Source organism: Pagrus pagrus (genome assembly GCF_965226575.1).
Source record: "Pagrus pagrus genome assembly, chromosome: 8".
Lineage (NCBI taxonomy): Eukaryota > Metazoa > Chordata > Actinopteri > Spariformes > Sparidae > Pagrus > Pagrus pagrus.
The window spans coordinates 12,898,894-12,925,313 of record NC_140192.1 but is presented as its reverse complement, the minus strand read 5'-3'; positions in this window follow the sequence as shown (position 1 = coordinate 12,925,313).

Below are 26,420 nucleotides of genomic sequence, written 5' to 3'. Positions count from 1 at the left end.
CCTCAGCATGCTGCCCCAGGGTAAATTATAAAGTTATAATATCTTATGAAGTTTATTCACATAACAATTAGTCATGGTCGCCACTTGCCTCCTCACTGTTAGACACTCAAGGAAGTTGTAGCGACAGGCGACCAAATGAAACGCACCGTTACCTTAAATAAACTTGTGGATATCTCTTGCTTTAAACATTGTTGGAAACATTTAGGTTTATGTAAGAAAAGGTTGAGTAGTTTTTAGACATTTAAATGCAGAAATGTTATATATATACAGTATATATATATATTTTATCTCCAAGTATTTTGAGCAGATAGTGGAGGGGCTGAGAGAGTGAAAAGACGACTGAAACAGATATGGACAGAATATATAACATTGAACAATACACTGTACACAAAACCTCACATACAATACAGAAATGGGGCCAGGGAGGGTGCTAAGCACTGGAACAACTGCATTTAGACGGAGATACATGGACACAAAGCAAGAAAGGAATGAAGATTGAAAAGGTACGACAGGCAGAGAGGTATAGGAAAAAGAGGCATTGAGTGCTGCTATACTTCTAAGAGGTGCGATAAGAACGCCTCAGGGTCCTGCAAAGAGAGGGGAGGACGCATCCAGTGAATCCTTCTCTTGCTATCTCTCTCCCTCCTCCTCATTTCACTCCCCTTCGCCCCCCCCCCCGCCACCCTCGTCAGTAGATGCGTTCCCCTGAAGGTTGACAAAAGTGGGCTTGTGTCAAGTTATCTCTGCAGTAAACTTATCGCTGCCGCAGCACCAGGTGTCTCTGAGGCCCTGTTATGGCGGCTACTGTTTCTCAACCCTCCCACACCACCAAACGATGTCTCCACCTCCTCCTCCTCACTTTATAATCTTCATCTCATTGCGTCTTTTATCTGATAATGGCAGATGTTTCAAAACAACACAGTTCAAAGATGTCCTCTTCCTGCTTCATCTTCTCCTGACTTTATAGTGTCAAATCTTACTTGAAGGCCAAAGGTGACACTAAAGTTTGTAAAGGGACGTGACAGGAATATATCACAACAATGATTTTACTCTATGCAGTGCTCTGGAGTGATGGTATATGCTGCAGCAAAGGCAGGAAAGAAGAAGACTGCTTGCATGTAAACATGATGGGTGCAAACAGTAACCTCCACATGACACTTTTAAATAGCTTTAGCTAAAAGTCTTAACAATGACATTGAATGTGCCACTGGGACGGACTGTGTGCAGGTTACGGCGGTCTTGTCTCTCTATACTCAAGCCAAGAGTGTTCCAGTAAAGTTAAGTGTTCAAGCCCAAATTGTCCAGTCAGCTTCATGGGCGAGATGGTATTGAATGTTGAGCTAAAGTCAACAAACAGCATTCTGATGTAGCTGTTCTTATTCTCCAGGTGCAAGAAGACCGAGTGAAGGGCAGTTGATATGGCATCCTCTGTGGATCTGTTGGTTCTGAAAGCATACTGGTGAGAGTCCAGGCAAGCAGGGATGTTGTCTTTGTTGTGCTGGAGAACAAGCACTGCATTGAGATGGGGGTGAGAGCCGCAGACTAGACACAGTAGACAAACACTCCAGACCTTAGGCTAATCAAGCAAGATTGGTCTACGTATATAATGTCATGGTAACATCTATAATCTAACGAACAATAACAGTTTTTCTTGCACAAATTGTGGACTGTTTCTTAGCCTTAGTTTATAGTGTACTGTGCACACCAGGTCCTGGGTGATAAGTTTGTGACAATATTTAACCAGAATCAGCAGCAGCCACTTTCAACCGCAGGTGCCTTCTCAAATGTTAGTTAACATTTTTGGTGAAAGCTATTTTTAGAACATGTTCAACAAATTATGCTTCTAAAACGTGGCGGGGACTTGTCCCCAGCATCCCCCGTGTAAATGACCTATGGATACACTCCATCTTATTATATGTCTACCCTGTATTATTACTGTACCTTGACCTATATTAAATATGAATCTGGCAGAGCCTGCTAAACAGCTTCAACACACAGATCTCACAAAACAAATAGTGACTGGCCTAATGGTGATAATCCAGTCATTATGATAAAATGCCACATGCTCTGCAGTTAAAATCAGTAAATGTTTTAGCTTTCATGCACTGACTTTTAAAAGATTCACTATTATGACAAATTCATCTGTCACAGTAAATGGAAAAACCATTCATCAAAAAAAAGCTGTGGACATTCCTTTCTCCTACTCGTTCTCTTCTTCTACTACCCCTAATTTGTTTCACTTTCTTTGGTGTTCTCTCTCAACTCCTCCCTCCTCCTGGGCCTCTTTCTACTTTCCAACACGGTTAAAGAGGAAATGATGGCGTCGTCATTATTCAGAGGGCCACACACGCATACACAGACACATAATGTAGCCCACACATACACACTCAATGATTAACGGCAACAAAAGAGCCTTTTGCTGTATGGAGATTGTTATCATTTGATGCATTAATCTCTCTCTACGTTGCTCTGTCTCCCTCCTTCAAATCTTTGGGAAAAAGGAATCACTTTTGCACCTATCTATAGATGAGGAAAGAAATAAAGAAGACAAAGGTTGACTATATTTTATTCAAGAATAGAGAGAATTTGAAACGATGCATTCAAAGTCACCCCCCTTTAAATGCAGGTACATTTATTCAGCTGCCGTCAAAGACATCGCTTTGGGGTTTTATATGTGTAAGTAGGGTGGAAGATTCAATAGAAAAGATTTGAGGTTTTAAAAGGTTGGAAGGCAGTGGACAGGTAGTGACACACCCACCTTGGAACGGATGCATATCAAACTCCTTCATTATACTTGCTCCATGGAAACTGTGAATTACTGCCTCATCGCTTCTGTAATTATGGTATAATTAGACACAAACAAATTGCAGTATGATGGTAAATTATGGGTTGTTAAATAGAAACAGCGAAAACAGTAAAAATGCACACTGGGTCCTAATTTTATTTCTATTAGCACTGTTTTCCTCTCATTAGTAGACTATGGATTCATGCTTTTGAAAACGTTTTCTACAAATTCAATGTGTTAAGCTCATATGGAAGAATCTTGTACTGCATCACAGGGAAAAAAGGACCAAACCATGATTTCTAAACACTTCTTCTCGATGATTTAAGTCAGTGGGCTGCAGCTTCAGTAAAAAGTTTAACTTGAACATTTGTAGTCACAGAGGAAATCTCCCCACATAAACAATTTCAAGCAGGACTTGCTTCAGATTGGTTTTTCATTCTGTGGTATAATAATTTCCATATTGATTAACCATCCTGCTTACTTGCATAATTACACATCCTCTTCGCAACTTTTAAATCCAAACATGTTGCACCATATTCTGTACACTTCTTTCTACTAATTTAGCTTTTTGATGATACTTGAAAAATAAAGAACAAACGCTCTAAACATTTAAAACCTGGAAGGCGAGGGACTCTCGACAACTTTGAAAATACATTTCTGTGCAAGACCTCTGAATCTCCATGGTGATGGATGATAGGGAGCATTGATTGGTGCATCAATACGGCGATGATGTGGCCACTGACATGAACCTCAGTCACCCCAAGGTCCCCCAAACTGCTGATGAAGGAATGAGTCTGCATGTTGGAGTACACACACACAAACACACACATCTGCGCACACATGAATACACAGGTGCATGTACTAGAAGTGGTGTTTTTTGAACATTAAGTACTGCTTTTAATTTGTTGATTGATTTGCACTTCATTTTGCAAACATTTGTATTGGATTTGCAAGTGTTTCACTGTTTAATGTCTCAGTGTTTATTCTTTTCCCTGAAGGTTACTCGCACCTTGTAAATATTCGCAAAAACTGGCAATAAACAGGTTTTCAATCGTTTCTAATCGTGTAATCTTAATGTGCGAATAAGCTCAAACTTTAAACTTCTTACCTCACCAAAATCTGTATTTGAATTTCACTCGAGTGTGAGAAAATGGATAAAGCTAATGATCACGATCCCAGAAATGTTGAAATTTGCCGGTTAACCAGCCTGAAGGCAGCTCAATACGATCACACACACACACTCGTTCTAGACACAAAGATGAAATAATCACTTAAATTTCACATCTCTCCCTCTCTGTCAGAACAAGATGACTTTATAGCTTCCTTTTGATGTCTGCCCTGGAGAGTCCAAGGGTTTGGAAAGGTTTTTATGATGTACTCCTTGAAAGTTTGGATGCTTGATGCAAAATACAAGCTCTATTTTACCGTGATGACTTTGGAGATTGATTCACATCAAAACGCCGTCCCTCTCCTCAGAAAAGTACTCTCATGCCCTCCCATCTAAATGGAAATGTATCTCAATCACCATGGCTCTTTTCTTCCATTGCATTTCATCTTTTTTTTCTGCCGTTCGTTTCATTTTCTCTGTCTTCATCTTCCTCACCATCAGCGCTACGTTTTCTCGTCACAAGATGTGTAATTTCCTCAATAACTATTTAGTTAGTTATTTAGCATTAAAAGCTCACCCACTACTTGTTTGTCGCCAGAAAATTCTCAAATCTTGCCGACCACAGATGGTAAACGCAAATTAACTCATCTTGCTCTTAATCTGCCTGGCACTCTGGAGCTTAAAGAGTCTGCCTGGTAACTAGAAAGTTGCCTGTGTGATTTTCTGCACTCTGAAAGTCTGGTGGAGAAGTAAAATGACTTCATCCATCTTGGCGCGCTTCTTTGGTAGTAGCCAAGAATGAACGATTATACTAGGCACATATACAAACCGGAAACTTGGGACACTGTGTTCAACATAAATAAAACAGAATGTGATAATTTGCTCATCCATTTTGAAATATACTTAATTGAAAAGAGAAGAGTTTTACCTCTTTTTTTGTAAATATATTGTTTATTCTAAATCTGCTGCCAGCAACACGTGTCAAACAAGATGGGGAAGGTTGTGTAATGATCAAAAACACATCTCTTTGGGACATTGCACAGGTAAACTGGTTAATTGAGCGAGAAGAGGCCGAGTCAGGGCTCGGTTGGGATGGTTGGATGGGTTAACACTGGACTTTCTGGACTGTGGCCAAGAGTCAAACGGGATATTAATAAGTTATGTTATATGACTTATTTCACTAACATATTTTCAGTGATGTTAATTATGTCCCTTACGTTATGTGACATGAGTTACAAGACTGAATGGCTGTTATTAACCCAAGGTATGATCTTTTTCTAAGCCTAACAAAGTCCCTTCACGTCCAAACCTGAACTTAGAGGGATAGGTAGAACAACGTACAATTTACATGTGATCACTTTTTTATCGGTAATATGCGAGCAGATTGTAAGAGACCTTCCCCATCGCTCTCGGTTGCCTATACAAGCCTGTTGATGAGTTTCTCAAGTAGTTTAATGCTGCTGGACTGTGGACTTCTTCATGAGGGACTTGGGTAGGCTTTTTCCATGACAGTCCAACAAATGTGACTTTATTCATCTTCTCGAGGTGCCTCGTCTCAGTGCCTCTGAGAGCAACAGTATCTGATGTTAGTCTAGAAGTCCACTAACATAAACTAACAACCGGCTTCCAGCACAACACAGAAGGTCCAGAGAGCCCACCAAGACCACTGACCAAGCTGCTATATTTGACGAGTTGGGAGTAAGAATGTCTTGGTATGAAAGGAGCGTCCTTAACAGGCTCAGTCTTTCACAGGCAAGAACGGGGCGAGTTTCACCCCTTTGTGATGCGTGTTGATGATGTATATAAAAATCAATACTTTTTAAACAGGCTCTGGTGTAGTTCTTCCAAGTGACATTTTCCCTCTCCATATCAGCAGGCCAAAGGGACATGAGTATTTAGTATTTTGTGAGAGTCTGCTCTGGTTCCACTTTGTCTGAATACAGATTTTGCTCTTTATCCACTGGTGTCCAACACAAACCTGATATCTCACATTGTTACGTTTTTCTTTTTTTATAGAACGATAATCAGCAACATATTCTCCTGAAAGAAAATCTATCATGACTGCAGTGTAAATAAAGTCCTGTTTTGGCATTTCAGGAGCAAAAATCAAAAAGTGCAAAATTACTTCATGCCTGAGGTATGAGGTTTTACCAGTACGTTGGAGGTTTTACATTCAGGACTGTCCTGGTGGCACTCGTGTAATGGAATCACAGAGGTCTGGGCCCTGGAGGAACCTGCAGGCACGCTCCGTCTGCTTAACCAAACACCCCCGAACATATCCGGTCGGCTAGTTAAATACGACACACTGGCTGGCTGACTTATCTACATGTGAGCACATTTAAACAACCCACACGCACGCACACACTCACACAGAATAGTTAAATATCATCAAGTCACTTGTGGGCATATTTGCATGCGTATGCACACAGAAAACACACAGTCATTCTCATTCAAGCAAACCGCCGCCCTCTAGATGAAACCGCTATTACAGGATTGTCATTACGTTGTAGAATCTGAGGGGAGAAAGAAGAAATGTCAAAACATAATCCATCAGCTGGAGGAGAGAATGAGCTATGAATTCTGGGTGGAAAACCACCACGATCACAAAGAGAGGAATAAGGGAGGGCGTTCAAATACACCCAAGTGAAAAAAAATAATAAATAATCAAAGTACATTTTTCATAAGAGGAAGTATCATGATTTTTCTAGGTATATTGTATAATATATTTATACAGTATGCCTGCTATGTGTTTTTCGTACTTTGATGTACTTTGTAAATACGTGTACATTTCTGGAATTTTACTTAATATACTCCACATGGTGTTGGTGCCTGTAGTGGTTTAAATTCTTGTGCTGGTTTTAAAGTCTAACTTGGAAGTTACCTTTTAGCAAGCCACTTCACAGCAGTTGAAAATTTTGCTTTTCCTGACCTCCAGTGGTTAAAGTTCTTATCTTGCTGTCCAAAAAAATATACTCAGGGTGTGTTCAGTACACTGTGACATCAGCATTAGATGTTCCTTCAGGTGCAACAGACGGGAAACTTTCAGATCTTTCCAGAGGTCAATCAAAAATTGCTTTACAGCTTGGTGTCAAGTTACACTTTAAAGTCCAGTTTTATCCAGTATAAGTCTTTAGTTTATTTCACAAGAATGTGTACACCGAAAAAATGTTTTAATCTGGTTTATTTATGAGCTTTTAATGTGTAATTGAATCCTGCTTCTCTGCTTCTGAAACGCTTCTTCTTCATAGTTTGAAGAAAATATTTGTGATAGAAACATGATGTGCGTCTTAAATACATTTTTAAGTTTGTTTTTACAATAATGAAAACATTGCAAACCACGATAAAGATTAGTATTGGGTTCAGTGTCTACTTGCACTTTGAAAACAAACTGTTGGTTAGGCTTTATCGATGTACCAAAGGACGTACAAAGTAGCTCCAGTAGCGGATCTTAATTGCTGCGAGAAAGTCGATGTCACATGAAACAAATATTTCAAATAAACTGCACTGTAGATGTAGTTGATGACAACTAGCTTACAGTGTTGAAATTAAACCATAAAATTGATCTTACTATATATAATTCATTTTATCATTCTGAATATAAAAAAGTAACTTTTACTCAAATATATTTTACCTGATAACACTAAAAGATAGTAAGTGCACTCAACTTAAAAATATAAGAACAATTAACTTACTAAATATATTTACTTTTAGATATATTTATTTTGTGCAACCACTTGACTTAATGAAATTAAGTAAATTCAAGCATCATTTTTTTTCAGTGGACTTTAATTGTACCTGCTTTGACATACTATTCTTACAATATTTATATGTTTACATCATGTTAGTCAGCACATTTCTCAAGTTACACAGTGTGTTTCACAAATTTCATTATAAGTGAACTTGGACTTGCTTAAACTGCAGTATAGTAACTAAAAGTGTATCATTTTCAGTGTCTCTGTATTCTGACATACCAATGTAAATTAAATAATGTTGTTCAAGTCCTTCGTAAATTAGTCCATTTTGATAAAAAATGCAAAATTTGACAAGAATGGATACGCAGACTGTAGAAACATTTACTGAACGTAGGGATTTTAATGTAATTTAACGAATGATGCTTTCGCTGAACCCTGAGGCTTACTGTTAGTGATACCAGATTAGTCACAAGAAGAGGTTGCACCTAATATCTGCATGTACAAGGTAAGAAATTTGAAAAAGAAAAAAAAACTAATTGAGTCATGATCTTCAGAAAGCCATTGTTGCTATTATAGTGAGATTAAAGACTGTAAATGAGTTGTAATCTTGTTATAACAGGATCAACAGACGTATGAGCGCAGCTACTTTGGTAATGAGAGAGATTGTGTTACTTGGGACTATGCAAATGTAATCGAAAAATCACCTAAAGCTGATTACTTCCAGTAGTCGGCGTATTGGTGTGCATATAAATGTAATCAGTGAGACTTAAGAGCAAAGGGCCACATGAGAGCTGGTAAAAAAGGAGAGCAACTGCATTGATGATTAAATACACTCTTAATTTGGGAGGGAATCACAACTAGTCCACAAACTACTATTAGGCTGGCACCAACGCTAATCATATATTACCTGAATGACCATCATTGTGATATTACAACGCCCTGCTGTTCACTGAAAATCAAGTGCACGACTTAAATCTCAAAGTGGACCCTTGAAATTCTTTGTTTGATCAGGAAAACAAAAGCAATATCTAACCACCACCCATCAGCAGCCATACTGTATATAAGTTATCTCTGTTTTCATACATGTACACCTATCTTCCTCTTCAAATTGCCAATTTCCCCTTTTCTCATACACACCTCTCTCTCCTGTTCTAATAAAATCCCACATGCATTCTAGCAAGGCTAACATATCTTGTTGCGAATTCAACGCCCAGGGTCAATTTCCCTCCAAATGAGAGCATTATCTGCGACAAGCTGTCCCCTGATGTAAGCCAGTGCCCCTGCCGGCTTCATTTGTTTCGGGCAGACAAACAGAAGGCTGAAAACTCTCCCTGCGTTTTGTTGTTGCTGCCTGATTGCTCTGTCAGACTCCGTGTTTCATTATTTGGTCTGAGGCCTGATAAGGAACAACCAACAGACTGGAACAAGATGCCTCTGCTCATGCACAGAAGACTGGGAGAGATTGGAGGGAAGGGAGATGGGAAGTTTGAGGCGGGCAAAGGAGGAGGAAAGCATCAGACACGAGGAAAATTATGTGGAGGAGGGCCTTCTAATCTAATGCTCTTTTTCTTTGTTGGTCAATAAAGTTGTAAAAGGGGCACTCCAAATGGATGCAGCTGAGTCGTGGGGTGTAACAGCTCTGAAAGCAAGTCAAGTCACGAATTTGTCCTCTGTGTCACATTGTTTAAGTTTGTTAAGCTCATACTCTACATTCTGGCAGCGCACCAGTTGTGTATCAACCGCTGATATCAGCTGTAGCATGCTAGTTAGCATACCACAGTTAGTCAAGCTTATTAGGTGTCGCTGCTTCACTGTGTTGGAGCATTACAGTTTCAAGGTTAGTTACAGTGAAAACAGACAAAGAGTAGAGTCAAACTAAGTGTTAACATTATTCAATTGAATTCTGCCGTGTCCGTTGTTGATTAGCGTAACGAGACAAAAACAGATTGCGATGCGTTTCTTTTTCCCCAACAGAATTCAGGCCATGGATCAATAAGGGAAAATCTGGATACAGGTTTTGTAGGTGGTGCCCCATTTATTATTCATCGGATTTATGAAATAAAATCTGCATGCTTGACTTCTATTGGCCGAGAGGCTGACTTGTGGTTTAGCCCTCCACTAACTTGAAATAGATAAAGTGATTTAACTGTGCAGCTCTTCTAGACTTTCCAAATCTAGACTGATAAATGTCATATGATGCTCAAAAAACAAAATGTATCCACAGTTTGACAGCCACTTCTTCCACAGTGTAAGATGTGTAAGGATTCAAGCATTTGGTCAAAGTTTGGCTTCAGCTACGATGTTCCTTCCTTCATGTTAGCATGTTAGTCAGTCCATTGTGCTGCTCTGTATGAACGAGCACAAACTGCAGTTGTTCTGTAATTGACATTGACATTTGTTATTTATTTTTTCTTTTGACAAGATGACAATATTTGAGTGAATTCACCATCACAGTAAGAATTATAGACAATGAGCCACTGTTGGAGGCTTTTATTGAACATTGTAAAAGGAAACAAATGGGACCTTTTTTTTTCCTGTTGGCCTTGCTGCACCAAAAACACAGCGAACCATGAACCTTAAACATTGTTTTTTTAAATTGTAGTATCAAAGCCCAATCTGAGATTAGAATTTGTGATTTTTGTTCCCCTTTTTGTTTTATCTCGTTATGTCAAGGCTGTTTCCTGTGGGCACCAGGACCTGAAAGTGCGTGCTCTTGTCCTGATGACCTATGGTTCAGAACCAAACACCAAGTAAGCTTCTTAATTTTTCTGCATTCTCCTGCTTTAAGTTTCTTGAGGGAGAAAAATGAATGCAGGGACAGATGGCAGAGAGTGCCTTGCCGTTTGACTTTAGGATTATTGGTCTCAGTCTGAGCTTTAGCCTGCTGGGAGGCTGTGAAGAGCAGATTTGCCATGTGAACATTATCTATCGCTATCATCACTGTCCACAGCCTGCTTGCTCACACAGCTGATAATCTATAAATCTGGAAATGTCACTCTGAGGAGCAACAAAGTGTGACTGCTTTTCAGCCACTATATAAAAAACTGTGATAAAAGTGAGAAAACATCCGGCAAATGATGGTGCACTCGGCCACTAAAGCCTTTGAGTTGAACAGGTAAATATCTGATGGTTAATTTATGAACTTCAGGTAAGGTTTGTCTCTCCAATATACTTACCACACTTTCCAAAATACTTGTACTTTAGTCCTCTTCTGAAAACAACATCCCCTGTTGAGGTTAGTACAGTGTGTTTCAGTAGTCTATCTATATTGAAATATGAGAATAATTGGCTCATTAAACTAAACAATCTGGAAAAAGAAGAAATAGATGAAAAGTCATCAGAGAGTGTGAAGGAATGGCAAAAGAAAGAGGAGAGTCTCATGTGAACATTTTGAAATGGCTGGAGGCTCAGAGTGACACTCCATTACTCTTCAGGATTAGTAATATTGGTATTAGAATATAGATCTAATCACCTCAGTCAACTCAGTTAATTAGTTCAAACAGGTGTCATGGTACACTGACTACAGTCAAGACAGACACGGAGCAAATATTAGCACTGAACACACACACGCACACACACACAACATGGGTTTCACCCCCCCGTCACACATATGCGCGTATGCAAACTTAAGCATCAACACCTTTCCGTTCAGATTGTAGCTCGGTCTCTGGTTATAATATGATTTATTCAGTTGCACACGGCCGCATTTATACACACACACACACACACACACACACACAAATATTCAGACAAGCACTCAAACCTGACTAGAAAAGAGGGGTGAGAGAGGAGGGAAAGGAAGCAAGAAAAATAGTACAACTTTCGGTTCATCTGTCCATTTGTGGGCAATGCATACATCCAGTCTTGAAAGCAGTGGGCCTGCAAGGTTCACAGAGTAGAGGAACCTTTAATCTTTCACCTGATCTCAGCTTGTTGTATGTAGAATTTCTAATTGAAATGTAATGCGTCTTGATAATGTTTGAAAACAATAATGTTCTGTTGAACGTACAATATGTAACTTATGCTGCTAGGGGGCTCTCTATCAAAACAAAAGTCATTTGCCAAAAGGCTGGCTAGAGAGTCGCTGTAGTGCCAGACCGTCCGGAGAATAAACACGCCCCGGATTCTGCTCTGTTGCGGACCTGGTTACCTCAGAGATTACTTTTAAACTTCTGGGATTCAAAAGTAATCGTCACTCCTTTTAATCAACGTGACTGCAGCAGTGTTTCGTGAAACAGTGACCTCCATCGCCGGCTATTTATGTACTTAAACATTGACTGCCAACTGGGACTGGAGGGGAAATGTACTTTACTTCGTGAAGACATTACAGAGTGGAGAGGGGAAGGGAGCGGAGTCTCTGGTGAGTGCTAAATTCACTCAGAGTTGACCTGAATGTTCGCTTACGGCCAGTGTACAGTAGAGTAATCTTGCTGCTTGGGGCAGATGAACACTGCATGTGTAACACAAAAGATCCTGTGGTCAAACTGGCTTTGCTGGTGCTTGACACACCATTAAACAACCACCACTGCTGATGAAAATCTCAGTCACAAATGTTCACAGACAAAGTTGTCTAAAGTTTTATTTGTGTTGAATCTAGTCTCATTCGCCAAACCTCCCTATCCTGGAAGTAGTGACAGGCGACCCAATGACACGCAGCGTTACCTTGAGTAAACTTGATTTCTCCGGGTTGGAACATTGTTGAAACATTTGGAATAATGTAAGTACACTCAACTACAACTCAACAAAATATATAATGAAGGTCGATTGTTAGACATTACAATGCAGAATTCTTACATATTATATCTTGACAGTAACATGTTTTACACTCAGCTGTGATGGCTGCTGCCTGCTTGGCTCTTAAAAGTCTTCAGACTTGTGCCAAAATTTGATTTTTTGGCTCAGAACAACAGTTGAAAAACCAGTACAAGCCCCAAACCCCCTTCAAATTCACTCCCTCTGAATCTATCCAGTCTGTGATGCCATTAGGTCAGATGACACTTGAAATCTGAAGAATACTTACACTGCTTACATTTGTTTTCATGAGGAGAGGAACACTTCCTCTTACAATTTTTCAGCATTACCACTGGCATGTAATGGAGGCAACAAAACCTCCTGACCATGGTCTCATTAGTTTATGGTAATTATACCAAGCACTCATGAATAATTTGACAATGATATATAATGTCCAAAAATGCTAGCAGCTCTGCAAAAACAAGTTTTGGAGCCAAAGACATTATGAATGGAAAAAATAAACAAAGGAGCACAAAAGTTGTGGGAGGACTGAGGAATATTAGGGTCAAAAGACAATTCAAAAGTGGCGGACGGCAAAGTGGAATGTGACAAAAACACAGTGAAGATGAAGTGAAGATAGGGAATGAAAGGAAGGGCAAGTTAAAATAATTTAGATAAAGAGATAAATGGGTTTAAAGGAAGGGAAAGGAATGTGTGTGGCTGAGAGAGGAGGAAAATATAAGGTATGTTTAACAAAGGTAGTAAAGAAGGAAATAAAGAGGGAGAAAGAAGAGGGTAAAAATCTTAGGAAGCAGAAAAGTGGCAGGGAAAGGACAAAAGGATGTGGGGAGCGAGAGAAGTGTCACGAAGGAATGGAGAAGGAAGAGGGGAGGAAGGATAGAGGGAAAAGTCATAAAAAGATGAGGCAGCAGAAAATGGCAGGCGGGGAGGGGAGGGGGGAGCGGATGGATGGGGTGTAAAACAGGTGAAGAAGCAGAAAAGAGGAGAGAAAGGATTAGATGGAAATGGAGTGAAAGGAGCTGGAGGAGGGAGTGTGATAGACAGAGAGAGTGACGTGGAGAAACAAAAAGACAGGAAAATTATTTGCAAAGATTAGATGAGGACGGAATATGAGCGAGGACGGACGGGAGAGAAAGAGGGCGTGAGGGGAGGGTGGACAAAGAGAGGATGGAGAAGGAGGAGAGTTCCAGATATGAAAGGAAGTGAGTGAGAGAAAGGTTGTAAAAAAAAAAAAAAAAGAGGAATGTATGAAAGAAGGACAGCGAGTAAAAAGGAGTAAGACGGAGACGGATGGTGTGAGCGAGGAAGAGAGGGAGAGTAAGGTATATTGCAGGACTAAGTGGCCGGAGCACAGTCTGCCAAATATAAAATCAATAGACACTATCTCAGTCCGACCCCCTACTGCTGAATCCATCAAAAAAATTTAACGATTCCTCAGTAAAAGATGCAGCAAGGCAGCACCGGAGAACCCGAGCGAGGGTGTGTGTGTGTGTGTGTGTGTGTGTGTATGTGCAGATTTAAACAGAAATGAGGTTGTGTGTGTGTGTGTGTGTGTGTGTGTGTTTTACAGACCTGAATATATGTTTGCATGTGTATACTGAAATAGGGGAGAAAGTTAGTTAACCTCACTGCCAACGTGACAGGTCTTTGTATCTGTGTATGTGTGTATGTGTATCCAGGACAGTGTTAGTGTGTATATCCGTGTGTGATTCACCTCAGAGTGTGTGTGTGTGTGTGTGTGTGTGTGTGTGCGAGCGCGAGTGTGTGTAAACTGACAAGCGGTTTATGCCAGAAGTCATTTCCAGGTACATAAGCTAAAACGTTGCCGCCATTTTATGGACTTGCAATTGTGTTGATGTTGTCAAGGTCTCTTAGTCCGCTTGACACACACACACACACACACACAACCAGAGTCAGACTGCTGCACAGACAAGGGGAGCTAACTAAATGATTCACTGCTTTGCCTGCACACTCAAAGGCACGCACACACACACACACACACACACACACACACACACTGCTGACAAGCAGACTAACTGGCTGTGAGACTGCTACGCTAACTCACGGCCTCTCATGTGCTGCACACTTCTATTGCAGCCAAGGAGAGGGGAGGCGAAGGAGACATCAGTGAGACAAAGGAAGGAAAATGAAGAGAGGTGGATGAGTTTTAAGGAAGGACAGGGGTGGAGAGGAAGGAGGACAAGGGGTAGAGGAGGAGTGAAGAGGTTGGAATGGCAAGGAGGAAAGTTGGGTGGTGGGGTGAGTAAGACAAAAAAGGTGGAAGGACGGCGTGAGGGGAGAAGAAAGAAAGAATGAGTGATAGAGAGAGGCAGAGAGAGAGAGAGAGAGGAGTGTAAATTTGCATAGGGGTGAAATTGAAGTAGCTTTGAAAGGCAATTCAGCTAAATCAATTTGAAGTCCTCTATTGAAGGACTAGGGGGATCTAAATAACTCAGCCAATCACACACACATACCCAAGCACAAGCACACCCTCCTCCATGTATGCACATTCGCACACTTGTATGCACATTGTAAAACACACAGGTCCTGTGTGGTGGGGTACAAACATGCACACACGCACATCAACAACAGCGAGAAGAGCCATGAAAGACGCCGTCTCTTTTAAGCCATGTGTTGCAGAAGCGGGAGATCGCTGCACCCGACAAACACTAATGCAAATTTAATGCTGGTAATGATGCAAATTGGTGAGTTAATGACCTGTATTTAATCTTTACTCTCTGTTGTCTTAATTAAAAATTGTAATTGTCAGATTTGGGCCATAATGTCATTATTTTTCCTCCCTGTGAAGCTATCCAGGACCATACCAGCTGAGACAAATGTGGGTTTTTCTTTGTTTGTCATGTTCTTTAAATAGTTTATGACTCAATCAATTATGATCATCCTAATCTGCTATAATATAATCTAATACACAGCAGCTAGTGGCATGGACATATTTTCAAACTGTGGTACTTGAGCACTGACGCAGTAAGAGGTGGTGATTTGTACCTCAGCGGTAACTCGTGAGTCAGAGAATGGGGCTGACATGTACCTCCAGTGCTCTAAGCTGTATTTTGGTATTTTAAACATGGGGACAGAGGAGGTTTTTGGATGTCGACTCAGAGGAAATCACATTCTTAGAGCCTTAAAAACGGACCACTATGTGACCATACTGTCTGACAATGTCTTATAAATGATAGTTAAACTCATGTTTGTGGTTATTTTCATTCAATTAATGGTTTTCCAATTACGTCAATGACCTGACACCTCCTTATGCAAAATGTTGACTCATCTTGCAATTTTGCAACCCCACTGCAACAGAGCCTAACGCATACTAATGCATCAATGCTGTGTTGCAATACTGCCAAGCCTGAGGAACAATGAGCTGCTAAACATGCAAGATACCTGAAAATGTCACCCCGACCTTTTGACAGCACTTTTCCAAGAAACAAAATAGGATGATGGATTCCAGAAATTTTGCCCCATTTTGGACACTTACAGAATCACCCTGCATGTCAGGAAAACTGCACAGCAGTAATAGAAGAATCTATAATCATCAGTGACATCTGTACCGATAATGACTGCAGAAACAACATAGCAGTGAGGATGAACGTGAAGAAGCCAAAGGCTACATAAATGATTGCTGTTTTTTTTTTTTTTAAGGGGGCGGGGTCCTGTTAGTGGCAGGCCGCCCCTCAAGGCAATCGTAGGGGAAAGAATGGCCGCGGGTACTTGTCAGTGCTCATGTTAGCAATCAGAGCAGGAAATCTAGCAATCCTTCATGAACTGAGTATTGGCTGAGTATCTGTTGGTAAAATGAGTGTATATTGACCTGAAAGGGTCTCAGATTATTACATACTTAAGGGTTCCCCATTGATTTGTACCGAGAATGCTTGCAGTAAATATAATATGATACAGCGACATGAATTCCCACTGTTAACAACTTCAACCTATTATATTGTCTATTCCCCCAGCTCTCATTCCTCAATACTAATCTGACAAAGCATCACTTTGATGATGAGCACTGACTCCGTGTGAGCGTGAGTGCGTGCACTCGAGACAGTGTGTGTTTGTAGCAGTGGCTGTGTACGAGTGTGTGTGTGTGTGTGTGTGTGTGTGTGTGTGTGTGTGTGTGTGTGTGTGTGTACGAGCAAGAATAGGAGAATAGCCCCTGTGGAATAGCAATCAGCAGAACAAAACGAGTGTTGGGAAAAAAAGAAAAGAAAAGATGAATAGCTGTTGAAATAACAGAGAGAGGGAGAGGGGGCATGTTGACGGCTCTAATTAAAATCCCGCCCATTAGCTCAGTGTAAATTGGATGATTTATTCTCCCAGGGGACTGACTGACAATCAAATTGATGCCGTAGGTATTAAAATGGATGTGAAAACGGGTATTTTCATGCTTGTGATGTGCGGCTAGCAAGATGAAAATTGTTGTAGTTTTGATACCATTAATTCCTGCAACCCATCAGCCAATCAGAATCACTTGATCTCCGAACACAACAAGTGCTTGTGCCAGCGCGGATACATTTAGTGGAACTGGTACACAGATTTGACATGAATATGTACATACATGAATATTTACATGAACGCATGGCGTAATACAACAAATGTGAAGCTTAATGACAACCAGAGGGGGCAATGACTAAATAGTTCCTCATATGTCATATGGCAAATGGAAAATTTTGAAGCGTAAGGCAGAAAACTACATGTAAGGTGGGAAACAGGAGAAAGTTAGAGCAGGTTGATTAGACAGAGCCTGTGCAAAACTGTATTTAGAAAGTAAAAAACCATAAGTGACGGCTGTCAAACATGCCATTCAATCCTCAGGTGCTTAAGCGTTATTATTTACTCAAATTTCAGGGAGATTTACTTTAATACACTATCAATCTGCAAATTGAAATGTGACAAGTGTCCTCCACTACACATTCTGACAACAAAAGCTTGTAGAGTGAAGACTGTGTTTCACACATTTCACATTGATATACTGTATATTATTTGGCTGTAACTTGCATCCTAGTACGTCACTTTTACAGCTTTTCCAATAGGCTTTGGTTCTACCTGTCCAAGGAAAAGTGATGTGAGCAGTTGATTGCTGCTCTCTGTGTGATTGACGGTTGTGCTCAGCACAGAACATTTTGACAGTATGAGGTTAACAACCAGCGCATGTTTCATCATAATTATGCTAAATAGCTGCCTTTATGATGCTTTCCCCCCCCACCCTATTCGACACACACATCTTCCACTGACCACACTTATCTAATGAAGTAGGAGTTTCTATCCAAACATTGTTAAAATTCGATAATGTAAACAACATGATTTAAAACTCTTTGTTTGATCACTCTGGTTGGGCAAGTATTAGCTTCAGCCTGGGAAAATGGCTTCAGTACATCATCTTAAAATCATTCTACTTTTGCATTTTGCCTGGCCAACTCAACAGATCTCTCTCAGGTGGCGCTTTGAGTTGGATTTTCAAGAAAGTAATTTGAAAATAATTTCTCTTGCATAGATTCTGTGAGGCTGTGTGTGCTTTAAGAGCACACCTCCCCTTCACAATCATTACAATAAGTGCCACAATTTCTCCTACTGACGGCCACAGGCCGCAGACACTCTGTAGGTGGTTGACAAGTGCTTTGTTCAAGGAAACTGTGAAACAGTACAAACGGTAGCTACTGGGTTGCTAGGACATGTAATGGGATTCGTTTCTGGTGCTATTACTCTGAGGTCTGCATGTTTAACATGCAAATAACATTGACTGATAGTTTGGAACATCGGTAAATGGTGTAATTTTTGCAACATTGAGTGACACAGCATCAAGCAGAGTCGTCTGTGGACATGAGAATTCATTAGCAGAATGATCATCACAATCACACTGTACACAAGAGAATTGGGTTGAGAGTTGAGTTAAAAAGCAGAAGAAACTTGAGCAGCAGTTCACTATTTCTTGAAAAAAAATCATGACTGTGGAAATATTGGTGAATTTTGTGCATCCAAAATTGTACACTGCTGATAAAATGTAAATTATACATACAGGCACACCCCTAATAGTCAATTGTAGGCCTGAGCCCCATAATTGATACTGTACATAACTCCTCAGTTGTCAACACTGATTCTAGATAGAGTGTTGATGTTGTGGGGAAGCTGGTGGCTGGATAAGGACATCGACATCAGGAGGTGGAAGTGGCTCCTAATTGAGGTGATAAAGGGTAAGTGACATGAGTAGGCCCTTTAGACTTACATAATGGGAAGAAATGAACAAGGAAGGAGCTGCCTCTCAGTGTTCATACTGAGAGAAAAATAGTAAAGGTTAGCAGGGATGATATATGCATAGATAGAAGCAATGCGGCTAAGGGGAAGCAGTGAGCAGAGTGGATATACTATACCGTACTTATCATCCAAGGTTTAGCCATTGAACCAAAGAGGAGAGAGCTGATGTTGCTCTTGATATGTCACATTATAGAAATCATTCAAGTGAAAGACACAGAAAGCAGCAAGCTGGGCTAATTTATCAATTTATGTGGCAAATTCCTCAAAAGGACCACAACAGAATAGTCTACAGATACTGCAGAGTGCAAAGTTCAAACAAATGAACCATCACCAAGAAGGAGTAGAAAAATCAGCTTGAAAAAATCATTTTGTAATAAATGTGACTACGATTTCACAACATCTATATCAAATAAAGGTCATTTAAATCGTAAACCGAAACATCAACAAAGGTGGACTGGCAGCTTGGTGGATCTTCCCAACATCGTCTGTTTGTGGCTCCTTGCAGCCTCGCTGGGTCATCGCCGTATCTGCCGACGTGGAGGTGAGGTTTTGAACAAGCTGAGGTACACCTTTAAATTCTTGCAGCTGAGCACGGGAGCTTTCAATTTGCATCCCAGACTGTGTTGTGCCAGTGACACAGCTGAACACACTCTCCCACTTAAGTGCATTGTCAGTGCTAAGGTAAACATTGTGACACAGTTTTCTCTTCCTCTCCCAGCCAGGAACTCATTATTGCCCTGACAAATGCAGCATTAAAAATGTTTACCAATTGTCTGACACTGCTTGCACTGGCATGTGCGCGTGAATGCGCGTCCCGACCGGCTTCTTGTTTGTGTGTGAAATAATTTGACAAACTGCTCCCTATATTACCACGAATGTCCTGTTGACGACAACGACTGCCACCATTAACTTTTCCTCCTTCCCCCTCTCCCCCTCAGTGTACACACACACACACACACACACACACACACACACACACACGCAGGATACCCATCAATGTGCATTTCTGCCAGTAAAGCCAACTAATCTGCCTCAGCAGCATTTCATTACAGTGCTGACACACTCGGTGTAAATGTGTGTGTGTGTGTGTGTGTGTGTGTGTGTGTGTGTGTGTGTGTGTGTGTGTGTGTGTGTGTGTGTGCGTGCGTGTGTGTGTTGATACTTGTCTGCTCCCGATATATGAAAATGTATATGTGCGTCTTCCAACCTTGTGTGATTTCCGTATATGTTTAACATGCCCCCTTGTGTGTGTGTGTTTGTGTGTTTTCTGCCCCGCTTGCTAGCCCCTCTGTTAAAGGGGAGATGTACTACCAGCTTTTAAATTAGTCACGCGTCACTGCGGGCATAATACACACAAACACACAGGGACAAGTGGCACACACGTTGGAATGATGCACAGACACCAGTGTGGCACGCACCCACACACACACGCACACGCTGAGCACACTCAGTGGTGAATAACAATAGAGACAGGGATAAAGCCTGGAAAATGCTTTCCTCTCTAAATGGCTAGAAAGCAGGAGAAAAGCACAGAGAGAGAGAGAGAGAGAGAGAGAGAGAGGGACAGAAAGAAGGGAGGACAACAAAGCAGAGGTGACGGGAAGGAGAGCAAGGTATAAAATCAGGAAAAGGAAGAAGCAAGTTTGACAATGAAACTGGTTTGAGTGTAGTCACAAGGTACATTTTGACAAAATATAGAACACCTGTACACTACAGGGCTGTCCCAAGTACCATTTTTGATAAAAAAGTATTATGGGTCTAATAAGACACAAGGACGGGAGAGGAGACACCAGCTGGTGTCCTCGCCTCCAAAGTCTCAAAAAAAGTCAACTTGATGAGCGAGCGCAGGCGATCACGCTTACATATGTCTGAAGGTATGTGTCCACGTGTTTGTGTGTTTTTTGGATGAGAGGGTTCAATGCTTTCCAGCATTGGATGCTTGACCATGCAGGCTGCACCATCGCAAAGACTCCTTGCCTGCACCTGATTTGATGACAGCCACTCATAGGCTTTATGCTCTGTGATTTCAAACATCCAACATGGCTGCGGATAAGCAGAAATGCTGGTTTATATGTACACAGGTTTTTCTCCGTCTTGCTCCGTTTATCGATCTTTTGCCTATTTTTCTTTTGGTGCCTAATGATTTGCAGACAGTAAGGAAGACAGATTCAAAAGATATCCTGTGTTATCAGTTTTCTGAGAAGAGTTAACACTCCTTTCTCATACTTTACACAGCATCAAGTATTAAAGTGTAGACTTTAAAGGAGGCAGCCCATGCGATACATCACTGACTGTCACTTCTACAACGGTAACTTTTTATCTGACATTGAAACTTTTGATCAAAACCTGGGGAAAAAATTTAATATCCAAAGTTACAGCCAATTAGCGAGTTAGACAATTTGAGGTAGTTTGTCTTGTGGTCCAGCAGAGGGTACTCTGGTGGTTATATGGGTTGCATTGAAATTAATTCAGACAAATAACATGACATTTGAAAAAGTGACGGAGTCCCCTCATTTGTCCTCAGCTCCTCTTTTTCCCTTTTTTCCTCACCCTTTCTCCAACCACTGACTATTCTAAAGTCCAGTCGTTCACCGTCTTCCTCTGCCTCATTGTTTTACATAAGCTTTATATACGTTTACTATATATACTGTATATATACTTTTCTTAACTCATTGAGTCAGAGGTGTGTGTGTGTGAGAGAGAGAGAGAGAGCGAGTGTTAGTGTGTATGACTGCACGCCTGTCTTGTCTATTGGATTAAACTATAGTGGTACCTATTTTTATTCCAGCACACGGGGAGGAGAGAAAGTTCAGCGATACAAACATCGGTCTTCATATCACCACGCAGTCAGCTTGAAATCAGATAATCCTGGAGACAGAAGTAATGAAAGAGAGGGAAATATTCCTATTTTCTCCCTTTGTCTTCTATCTCTTTCAATAAGCAGTACCCAAAGAGATGCAAGGGGCGGATGAGAGAGGCAGAGTGTCTAAGGCAGAGTAAAAACAATAATGCCCGCTTAACTGCCTTTATGCGCCTTTTTATGATTTCACTTTAATTCTCAACTCACATTTGCAAATACAAATAACAGTTGCTATTTTCTACTTTGCCATGTGGGCAAAGTAGAAAAGAGTTTTTCATTCACATGTCTTTGAGACAGGGCGAGATAGACAATGCTTATTAGATAAGACTATACAGCAAACAGACATGTCCTGCATGTTAGCAGCGCTCACAATGGAAGGAAATTCACTGATGCTTCTGGACACATGATCAGAGATGTTCCTGCAATCAATTAGCGTTTCATGTCTCCTCCAGGCGACCCAGCTGAGGCTGATCAGAGCCAAGCTTGTGTCGAGACGGCCAACTGCTCTGTCCCTCTTGGTGCTCCTCTCTCGAGCCAGAGCCATCTTCAGGCTCTCTGTGCTGCTTCAGTGGTACTGTGCATGGCTGTGCCCCCCCTCTTTCCCTCAGTGCCCAAAAAGCTTAAGGCTGTGGAGAAGGATCGGGTCGCAACTTCCACTGACAACCTTGCTCTAACCCTAACTCTAACTCGAACCCCAGTGATCTCTGCAGACCAAAGTCACCATGTGCCCCCTTCAGAAAACTACAACTAACACCTCCACACCCCCTCTACTTTAAATACAATATTAAAGTATTTGACAGTGACTTGTCTCTTGTCATGTCATCATTTTTTGGGACAACAATTCCTGTTAAAGTGATGATGTTGTAAGTACATAATGTTACCATGGATTCAATGAGTTAAAGGTCCAATTTGTAAGTTAGTTGATTGTTGAGTCTCATTCACAACGCATTAGAAGCTGATGCTTTGGGTTTCCCAACATGTCAAATAGTGACGCTCCGGCAGCCGCCATGCATCCTGTTTCCAGTGTCATCATGGACAGACTGGATGTACTACTACTCGAGTGCTTTAACACTGAAGAAAACTTAATGTGATCATTCTCAGGAATGTTCTCGAGTAATAAAGTGATTCTTCTTTCTATTATTTTTCGATGTGAATTTATAGCAGTTCCTTTGTAATGGACATCAGACCTAATGATACCCTCAGGAAGTTTAAATCACACTAGATCTGATAATGTCTGTGTTTTCAATTCATGTTTCTGGGAAAGATAAAAAAATCGGACTAAAATTGCAACAAATGAGAGCCCAGGGATTTAAGGACCATAATTGCCTCAAAGAGCTGTGTGTCACATCCACTGCTTGCAGCTGGTAGCAATGGAGGCAACTCCAACAGCTGACAGTGTTGATAAAGTGACTGCCTTCCCCTCTTTGTTCGAAACTTCGGCATGAACCAACCTCTTTCATGACATGAAACTCTGTCACACCCATCAGGGAGGGTTACCTCACGGTTTGGACTCATCTGCTATGGTCCAGCTACATTATCCTCGGTGATGAAGGTGATGGTTTTTGAGGGATGTAAAAAAGAATCTTAAATCTAAATGAGATGTCTTCTTAAAAAAACCCTCATCATGCCACCATCTGTAACACCTCTCTCCTACTGGCCTGAGGCAGCTGCTCAGGATGTGCTTCAGGTTTCCACGCTTAGACAATGTTGTCGTCTCTGCCCTGTCCCACGCATGAAGGACATTACACACTGCCTGTTAGGAGTATTTTTTGACCATTGCATTCTCACCAGCCCAGCACGTGCCATTTCTGTCATGTCCGAACATGAAGCACCCCTTGGTACCATGCTACTGTTCTTCACCTCTTCCACTGCTGAGTCCAGAGCAGAAAAGTGTCTGCATTGGTTCACCACCTTCACCAGCCTGCTGTGACACAGCATAACACCATCTTCTGCTTTCTAATTTCTTGCACTTCTTATCTCAATTCCAGAATGGTGAACATCCAAATCATGCACGTCATTCTTAAATAAAATGTTGTATATATTTACAGATACAGATACAGATACATATGACCCAGAGAGAGACCGAGACAGAGTATGAAAGACATGGCACAGAAAAAAGAGAGTTTTTGAGAAACAGGAAAAAGAGGGTCTAGATAGGAAAGCAGAGAAGATCACAGACTCCAGACACCCTCAGGACATTTACCTAATAAGCACACTGATACTGAGGTGGGATGGAAAGAGAGTGGTGTTTTTTTGTGTGGGCAAGTTTGTGTGTACATGTCTGTATGTATTTGCTCTGAAAGTGATATCACAGCACAAACAGCAATGAGAGCTTAACACCAAAATGTCAGAAAAAAACAAAAATCTTAATCTTTAGGATTAATGCTGAGGGTGATGAAGCGTGTGTGCTTATGTAAGTGAGGAAGACAAAGGGGGAAGAAATTAAGCAGATGGAGGTACTACAGTGGTGCTAACCTGTTTTTCTATTAAACATTCATGAAATACATCTTCAGTGGCAAATATGATATGTTCTTACATCAAGTATTCACATTTACATGCTAGAGCTTGAAATAAAAAAAATAAAAAAATGTGTTTTTGATGAGGGACCACTGCCAGTAGGCGACGTGTTATATCACATACACGTTTAATGCTTACTTGCTGACTTTTGCATAAGGACATGGAGGGGATTTTGGAGGCGTTATTACAACCAATAAGGCTGACACCTGAGGTTAGTACCATCCGTTTTTTGTCGTATCAAAAGTCAGTGTTTTTGAAGGAGACCTGGGGATATTTCCAACTGCTTGTGTCGCGTCAAAAGTGGGTGATTTTAAGGAGCGCTGCAGACTTGTTGGCAACCAAAACCAGGTATTTTTCACAGGAAGTCGGACCTTCTCCATCCATGATTGTGGCGACCAAAACCTGGGTTAACCCTAACCCTAACCCTAACCCCTTTACCCCAAACAGTGCCGTTTTCTGAACGCGTCCTGAAGCCGAGTGGGTTTTCTTCCTAAACCTAAGCAGAGTATAAGCACAGTTTTAACTTATCTGTAGTTTTGCAAAAACGTACTTTGCTAACATTTGTTCTGGCAATAAGGTCAAGTTTTAGCACATCTGTTGTTTGCAAAAACATACATAATGAACATTTATTCTGGTGATTTGCAGGATGGAACAAATGGTATCACAACATCTGTAGTACTTTTTATGACATTCATGATTATGAATTCATTTCTCTCTAGCTGCACTGGAGTGGAAAACATGATGACCTCTGTATTTGGTGCAGAAACATAGGCTATATAGAAAATAGTCTACTGAGATGTTTCATTCACATTCAGCATCAGGCTTTACAGTGAAAAACAACAAAAGTGCATATTTTTTTCAAATGAAATGTTCAGGACAGTGGGATATTAATCATGTCATCTGCACACAACCATCCACTGACGGTGAGGCCCTAATATTCATGTGTAGCAGCTGATTAAGCCGAACATGTTCCACTTTGCTAGGACACACACGCGCGCACACAGAATTAATAACCCTCAACAACCATTACTGCAGCTTTCACATACACACACAAACAAATACAGACACAAGTGGATGTACACAAGAATTTATACACAAGCCCACATTTAAATTAGGAAGCTAACAACAGTAAGAGATCTCCAATCAGGGAAAAACCACAGCATCCAGCAGTACAGTGGTGTTTCAATCAGGCATCCAACTTAGTTGTGTTCATGTTGGTATATTAAGGGAGAGAAAAACAAGAAAGAGACGGCAAAGCAAAGAGAAACACTTGTTCATTTTTTGTACATGGGAAGTCCAAACGTTAGAAATTGGGAAAACAAAGAAAGAATCAATAGTAATGAATTAACTAAGGTGGTGAGACCGTAATGTCACGGTAGATGCTTCTGCTTAGTCAACTGTAAACAAAGGTTTGCATGCTGCCACACACTGTTAAATGACTAAACTCCACCAGAAAGCAAAAGAGAATAAAAAGAGCAAGTGACGATGGTCTTACGGTTGACAGTTGCCATCTCTTAGCAATTAAAAAAAAAACACTGCAGTGCACAAGCAAATCAGAAGAGACACATTCCTTCATTAAAAAACAGCAGAAAGGTCTCAGTCACCTTCCTCAAGTTCCTCAATAAATGTAGATGTCTGTGCTGGAGGATCCACCATGATCGTTTTAGGCATGCATCTATGCTTTTTGTTTATTAGGCGGGGTGCGTTTAGTCAGTAATTAATCAAAGTAAGATAATGCTAAAGCTCTTAAAGGTCCAATTTGTCTGAATGTTGATTTTCGAGTTTCATTCCCAACTCGTCAAATACCGACGCTTTGAAATTCCATGTCTGGTAGGCCACCATCCAAAAACAGCAGTATTTGATGAGTTAAACATGACTTTTCATGTGGCGTTGTTCTTACTCTGTAATGTTTGTGACTTGAAATGTAGAGGATTTACAATACTTGAGATAAAATACTTGATGGTAGTGTTATTTTTACTACAGAGATGAGTGGAACACAGGAAAGGTTGTAATTGCAACTTGCTTGCAAGGAACATCCAGCCAGAGATGCACGGTTTGAAAACAAGAAGAGAAGAAAGAAAAAGTACAAAAAGAATAAAGAGAAGGATATCAATCGACTTGGGAGAAAGGAATAAGAAGGGGGGAGGGAGGTGAGAAGTCGGCAGAGACTGAACCTCATGAGAGTATGGGAGAAGATAGGTATAAGCAGTAGGCGCGAATGGGTGAGAAACACCAGAATAAAACCAAAACAGAGAAATACAAGTTGATAGACAAAGACACAGAGATGGAGAATGGAGAGCGACAAGGTGGTGGGGGGACGCAGAGAGCAACAAATTAGCAGGAAAACAGAACAGCGTCCTGAAGGACTTCAAGTGGTGAATTAATATTGTTTCCAAACACCAAGGGAACTAACGTGACAAGAAAGAAAAAAAGGGGGGGGGG